This window comes from Papio anubis, chromosome 15 (assembly GCF_008728515.1).
Source record: "Papio anubis isolate 15944 chromosome 15, Panubis1.0, whole genome shotgun sequence".
NCBI lineage: Eukaryota > Metazoa > Chordata > Mammalia > Primates > Cercopithecidae > Papio > Papio anubis.
The window spans coordinates 2166805-2174756 of NC_044990.1; positions in this window are offsets into that span (position 1 = coordinate 2166805).

Here is a 7952-nt window from a genome sequence, read left to right on the forward strand (position 1 = left end):
TGTGGTGTATATTTCTAGTTCACTGCTATTTACAATCTGTGGAATGAGGAAAGACATCTGAGGTGCTCGGGTGCAGCATCCAAATGCAAGAGCATCTCCTTGTTCTTAAAATGAATATGGAGTCAGTTATGAAAATGGATGTAGTTCTCTGATTCAAATAATGGTTGAGGATGTGTATTAATGGCTTGGCTCAATTGCGATGCTGATAAAGAGTGTGTTTGGAATAACCAGTCTCAATGCCAAGAAAAATGCCACATAATCTCAGCTTCATCTAGCAAGTGAACTTGGTGTTGGTGTGGGGTGATCTAGCATTGGTTGAGAATGTCAGGTTTGGAAATACTTCCTGGTGGTATCAGCTATAGAAAGAGATACTTGATGAGGCTATGCAGCTCGTTAGCTATTCCCTGCAAGCAGAAAATCTAGGGGTTCAGAATTCAGGGCCTCCTGGGAGAGAACGCAGTGTGAATATTCAGGAATACTCACCCCGTTGTCAAAAAGTCTTGCATCTTTTCTTCCCTTCTCCCTTTTTCTCTTTGTACTCATCCTTCTTCTCTTTTTCTTCCTCGTCTTTCTTCTAATATATGTTGAATTTCTTTATTTTATACCTCAAATATTCATTTCCTGCCTTCCTTTTCTATAGCTGCTGTAGCGGTTCCCATAAACTCAAGAGCTCAACACAACCTTTATTTCATCGCACCTGCCATGGTTGACATTTAAACATCAGCTGTATAATTTACATACACCATAATGTACCCACTTTATTGTACAATTAGATGAGTTTTGACCCGTGTGTACACCCATGTAACCACCATCATGATCGAGATTCAGAGCTTTTCCTTCATTTTCCTTGTGCCCCTTTGCCTTCATGTCCCTCCCACCCTGCCGCCCCTGCTCCTGGAAAGTGACTGACCTTCTTTCTGTGATTGTAGATCCGTTTTCATGGTTAAAGAATTCCATGTCAATGGAATTGCATTGTGCCTACTCCTTTGTTTCTGGCTTATTTTGCTCAGCACTTTATTTCTGGGGCTCGTCCATCTCGCGGTGTGCATCAGAAATTCATTTCTTGATGCCGCCAAGTAGTGCATCGTGTGGATATGCTAGAGTTGGTCCATTCACCTGTTTTGGACACATGGATTGTTTTCTGTTTGGGGCTAATGTGAATAAAGCTGCTAGGAACATCTGTGCACAAGTCTTTGTGTAGGAAAATGTACTTTTTTGGAGAAAATACTCAGGAGTAGAATTATTTCACTTTAAGAGATTGGAAAGCTATTTTCCGAAGTTGCTATACCACTTACCTTCCCACCAGCAAGGTATGGTATTTCCAGTTGGTTCATATCCTCACCAATACTTGGAATAAGTATTTTTTAAAGTTTGGCCATTCTAGTGGATGTGTTGCAGTATCTCGTGATTTAGTTTACATATCCCTGATGACTAATGAAGTTGAAAAGTTTTTGATAAGCTTATTGCTCAGTGTGTACGTCTTGTGAGCATGTGGTAGGACCTTTGCTCATTCTGAAAACTGAATTGTCTTTGTCTTATTAAGTTAAAAATTCTCTTCCTTATATTTTGGAAACAAGCTTTTGCGTTTGCATCATTTGTTGAACAGACTCTCCTTTATCTACTGAATTTCACTGGCACCAAAAATCAAATTCCTTATATATATGTGGGTTGTTTCTTGACTCTCTATCTTGCTTATTGTTGAATGTGTCTATTTTTAGACCACTACCACTCTTTCCATGTATACAAAATCCATATATATGTGTGATGTATGTATGTGCGTAATTCCTCTTTGTTCTTCTCCACAGTTGTTTTGGCTCATCTTGGATTTTTGTACTTCCAAGATCCTGCTAGGATCCTGTCTGTGATGACTTGATTGTACGTGTCATTTTGGGGTGAATGGACATCTTGACTCTAGTATGCACCTCAGCTGAGGTGTCAGTCGCAGTGGGGAGTGGGATACAGGTGAGTGAATGTGCCAGGGGTGACAACTGGAGCCAGCTGATGGGCCATTGTGCATCTCCCGGGTACTTGGAAGACTCTAAGTAGGAGCAGAGGTGCACACTAGAGTAAAATCGCAGGAAAAATGGCTGCTTTTTAAAATTAGCATTTAAAAATTCGTAGTAGTGATCTTATTAGTAGCCATCCAACTACTAAACTGATTTTCTAATTATATATACATTTAAAATGTAGATTATTGTTGGATTTTTAAGTGGCATAAATGTATGCCTTAGATGTGTTGTTGACAGACTCTAGGTCTGAGCCCTCACATACTTGGTGTCTATCACTGCCAACAAGTTATTAATTCCAGGCTTTAGGATCCTTGTGCTGGAACTGGTGGGCCCTATGAGTGGGAGGAAATCAGAAGTGTAGCAGTGGGTCCCTGCCACCTGGCCAAAGGGACCAGACACTCGGCTGGTCACTTGGCAGAAATATGATTGAATGTGATCATTTTTGATGAGCTAAAATGCTAAACCTGTACTTGAGGAGGACTATTGTATAATTTATGAGTAGCACTGTGTCTTTTCTCTGTCCTACTTTTCTGAAGCAATGCATTTTCTTTGATTCATTTACTATTTAGGTCTCAGTTGATGGGCCACAATATAAGGTCTTTATTCTTAATGGTTTTTCACCCTTCCTTTCTTGCATCCACGTGCCACTCCACCTGCCTGCCTTATTTCCACATCAGAAAATGATCAGGATCCACTAGTCTTCTTCACTCTGACTTCCCAGCATTGGTGGAGGATTTTTCTAATTCTTCAGCATCTAGAATGTGTAAGCTTCAGTTTGTATTTGACTTCTACCAGCTTCCTTCCCACCCAGTATTTTTCAGTGATTCATCAATTATTTATTAAATACCCACTATATTAGATATTTGTTTTCTTTTGTAGTGCCCTATGCTTACCTTTTTTACTGCATCTATCACATTAAATTATGTCTTTCCCATTACTTTAGGCCCTGAGGGCAAGAGCAATGCTGGGTGTATCACTGTATTATGGTGCTTTGCAAATTCATGACATATACTAGGTACTCAATACAATTTTTTTTTCCTTTCTCTGAACTTAGTAATCACACTAAACCATTTTTGTAAATTTACGTTCTTCTGATATTGTTTATTTAGTTGGTTACTTTTTTCCACTATAAAAATTTTAACCATGCAGAAAAGTACAGATAAATAATACAACACTTCAGTATTAATAAACACAAGGCATCTTCCAACAAACTTTGTTTAGTCTGAATACTCTTAGTTATTGTAAAAATAACTAAAAATTAGTCTGAAGTGTTTTGCTATTTTTCCTATAGAGTTTTTCTTGTATTTTATAATTCCTACCATTTTAGTAAGAGAAAATCTTATAGATATAGTTGAAGGCCCCGTGTATTCTTCCCTAATCCCATATCTCCTCCTCACTCTCCCAAAGAAATAACCATCTGAACTTGTTCCTAGTATTTTAAAGTGGATTTTTAGGCTTCTTGTTCCTGTGTTTTTAAATGATACCCACTATTGTTTTATCTTTTTGTAAATGATGCGTTATTCTGTATACTTCTGCCACTTGATTTTCCCAACTGATGTGATGTTTTCTGAAATCAGTCCATGTCGATAGATGTTGCTCTAGCTAGGTCATTTATTTTAATTGCAGAATGGCATTCCATTGTGTGAACAAACCCGCCATGTATTAATCAGGGCTTCTGGTGGTCAGCATTTAGATGGTCTCCACTACGTCTGTGCTTACACACAATGTGGCAATTGACATTCTTGTACATGCCCCACGCGCACATGTATAAGTGCAATTACTCGGTCAAAAGAGTATATGCAAAAGACTATTACTTATTCCAAAAGTATTGTTTTTAAAAAATCAAATCTGATAATGTTTGTCTTTTAAGTGCCAAGTCCATTTGTCTTTATTAAATTCCTCCTGTATTTGGTTTCATCTCTGCCATTTTACATTGCACTTTCTATTTAGCCTGGTTTTTCTATGTTTCCCATCCTTTTTTTTCTGCTTCTGTCATTTTTATCATCACCTCTGCCTTCTTTCTATTGGTTTGGAGATTATATAAACACTATATTCTATTCTTCTAGTAGTTAAACTTTATAAATTTAAGACGTGCCCTTGAAATAATAAAGTTTAAGCTTAGTCAATTGCTTTGGTGTCTTACTAAATAATGAAGGATGGTACCACACATTAACTCTTAGGAACCATTTCTGGCTTTCACATCATTTTCCCTTCAATATTTTAATTCTCTACTTGATTTTTTTTTGACTCTATACCAAATGTTGATAAATTAGATTTAATCACAAGTTTGACAATTTTTTCCTCACCATTTCTTCTTAAATATTAGTGCTTCCTGGCCGGGTGTGGTGTCTCACGCCTGTAATACCAGCACTTTGGGAGGCTGAGGTGGGTGGATCACAGGGCCAGGAGTTTGAGAACAGCCTGGCCAACATGGGAAAACCCTGTCTCTACTAAAGATACAAAAAAAAATATTAGTTGGGGGTGGTGGTGCACACCTGTAATCCCAGCTACTCAGGAGGCTGAGGCAGGAGAACTGCTTGAACCTGGGAGGTGGAGGTTGCAGTGAGCTGAGATCACGACATCATACCCCAGCCTGGGCAACAGAGTGAGATTCCATCTCAAAAAAAAAAAAAAAAAAAAAAAAATTGGTGCATCCTTCTGGTTTCACCTTTTTCATAAATACCTTCTCAAGTAGGTCTTTCTGTGGAGGTCAGCTAATGATCTGGTTTTGGTTTTTGTCAAAGACTGTCTCATTTAGCCCTTATTCTTGAATACTTGCTTAACTGGGTATAGAATTCTATGTTTTAGTTACTTTTCTGAGACATCAAAGACACTTTTACTGTCTTTTCCTTCTTTTGTTTTAAGGCTGGCTGTCAGCATACTTGTATTTATTGGTGAATAGTCTGCTTTCTCTTTCATTACTTTTAAGATCATTGTCTTTGATGCCCTATATGTGCATTGTGACAGGTCTAGGAGTGCCTTTATTTATTCTACTTTGGATCTTCTATGATTCCTCAAACCGAGGATTCATGATTTTCTTCAATTCTGGAAACACTTTGGTCATACATATCCTCTTTGAATTTTGCCATTCTTGTTCTGTTCTCTACTTTGGGAAGTCTTATAAGCAAATGTTAGACTTTATGCTTCCAACCAACCTTGTGTCTCTTTCAGGTTGTTCTTACTAAATATTGACAGATGCAAAAAGATAAACACAGTAAGATATGAAGAATAGATGCAGTGCACACCCAGGCACCAGCAGTGTCCTTGCAAGGCTTCCTGAGCCTGTCTCCATCCTGCCCCTCTGCCAGGTAACTGCTGCCCTGCAATGTGTGCAAAGCATCCTCATACTTTTCTTTTTAGTATCACCACAAATGTTTGTAACCCTAAACAGAGTATTGCTTAGTTTTTCAAGGTTTTGAATGTCTTGTAGATGGAATCATACTCTAGGTATTTTATGGCTTGCTTGTAATGCTTGACATTAACTGTTACCCATAATGTTAATTATTTAATTGTACATTTTTTTGGTATATTTTCTAAATGGTAATCATTTCATAGATAAATTTGTGTTGTTTTGTTGTCTCCAATCCTCTTACCTTTTGTTTCTTTTTCTCTTTCCACTGACTGGGAAATCCAGTACAACAGAAGTAGCAATAACCAATGTTTCTGCCTTGTCCCTCATTCTAAATGGTACATGTGCAATGTTTCTCCATTATCTATGATGTGTTCTGTAATTTTATAAAAAGCATGTAGACTTTGTCAGTGTATCCTTTCTACTCCTAGTTTGCTGTGTGGCTTTAAAAATTGTGTATAAAGATGTTGTATTTTATCAAATGCTATTTTAAAAAAGTCTATCAATTGATTCTATGAAATTTCTTTAATCTGTTAATAATTGGTAAATTGTCTGAATTGATTTTCTGATGTTAAAAACAACCTTTGCCTCCTGGAATAACTCAATTTAGCCATGAATTATTTTGACATAAATTATTTTAATTATTAATGTTTCTTAATTTCCAAACACATGCGCTATACCTAGTTGTCTTTTCTGTTATTGATTTTTACCCTAATTTCATTGTGGTCAGAGAAAATGCTCTGGATAATACCAACCCTCTGAAAGTTGTTGAGATTTGCTTTTTGGCCCAGTGTGCGATCAGAATTGGAAAGAACTCATGAGTGCTTGAGGAGAGAATGCATTCCCTTCTTGTTGGATCATGCTTGTTAATTGTGATGCTCAAGTCTACATACACTAACTGGTGGGTTTGTTTTTGTGTTTTGATTGCTTGATCTATTACTTTCTTGAGAGAAATGTGTTAAAATTTCTATATATCATGGTAGATTTGTTTTATTCTTTTTATATCTGTTAATTTTATGCTTAGTATATTTTGATGTTAAGTTTTAAGATTCATGCAAGGTTGATGCTATTATATATTTCTGATGACTTGTTTTTCATTGTATGTGACTATCTCTAGTAATGCTTTCACCTTAAAGTCTGATAGAGCTGAAGTTTGAAAAAAAATCCCATCTGGCAATCTTTATCTTTTAACTGAGTCATTTTTCTATTTGTATTTTGTAACTACTGATATGTTGGGGTATAAATTACCATCTTATGTTATGTTTTTTATTAGTCTTGACTTTTGCACTTAATTTTCCTTTTATCATTGTCTTCTCTGGATGGATTGAGCTTTTGTTCCATTTCATTTCCCCCTTTACTCAACAAGAAACAATATTTCAATTCGTATTGCATAATATCTTAAAAAGTTAATGTTACTCAGTAGTTTTATCCTTCTCGTGAATAGTAAAAGAACCACAGAAAATAACCTCAAACACCCTCTGAGAATATATGCTTTGAGGCTAAGAAAGGCCAAAGGAAAGAAAGGAAGAAAGGAAGGAAGGAAGGAAAGAAGGAAGGAAAGAAGAAAGAAAGAAGAATGAAAGAAGAAAGAAAAATAATTTTTTTTTTAAAACACAAAGCTTTAAAACTTTATTTACCACTTTCTTTGCTCAACACTTTTTTTTCCCCCCCATCTGGGATTACTTTTATTCTGCCCTTAAAATTTCCTTCAGTGAGTACACATTGAGAGCAAACTCTCAGTTTTTGTTTTCTGAAAATACTTCACCCCATTCTTAAAAGATATTTTTCCTGAGTATGCAATGCTAAGTTGACAATCATATTCTTTTATTTATTTATTTATTTTTCCCAGAGATGGAGTTTCGCTCTGACACCCAGGCTGGAGTGAGTGGTGCCATCTCGGCTCACTGCAACCTCTGCCCCCCAGGTTCAAGCGATTCTCCTGCCTCAGCCTCCCAAGTAGCTGGGACTACAGGCACCCGCCACCACTCCCGGTTAGTTTTTTTATTTTTATTAGAGACAGAGTTTTGCCATGTTGGCCAGGCTGGTGTCGAATTCCTGACCTGAGGTGATCCACCCGCCTCGGCCTCCCAAAGTGCTAGGATTACAGGCGTGAGCCACAGTGCCCGGCTGACAAATTCTTTAAGCACTTTTGATATGTAAGGGAAGTGCTGTGAGGAAAAGAGCGTGGCCCCTTTAAATGATACGGAAGAGGGAAGGGAAGTGCTGGCTAGAGTAGGGCGTGGTCCCCGCTAGGGTTCCAACCCCACGGACCTAGGTGAGGACAGGCTTGTCTTGTATTTCCCAGCAGCACCCTGGCCTGCCACGCCCCCATCCTGTGCCTATAAAAGGCGAAGATGTTCTGCTAGGCGGAGACGGAAGTGGTTGGATGTGGAGAGGAGCGTTTCCGGGAAGGAACAGACAAGTGGCCTGATCTCCAGAGGAACGCCAGCCAGGTACTAGCCATGCCGGCAGGTCAGCAGAACGCTGACCCCTGAGCAACGCCGAGGAGTTCGGCTGAGGCAGTCGGGAGGAGCTTCTGGGCTGCCAAGCGGCCAGGCTTCAGGGGAAAGCCGTCTGTCTTCTGGCCCCTTTAT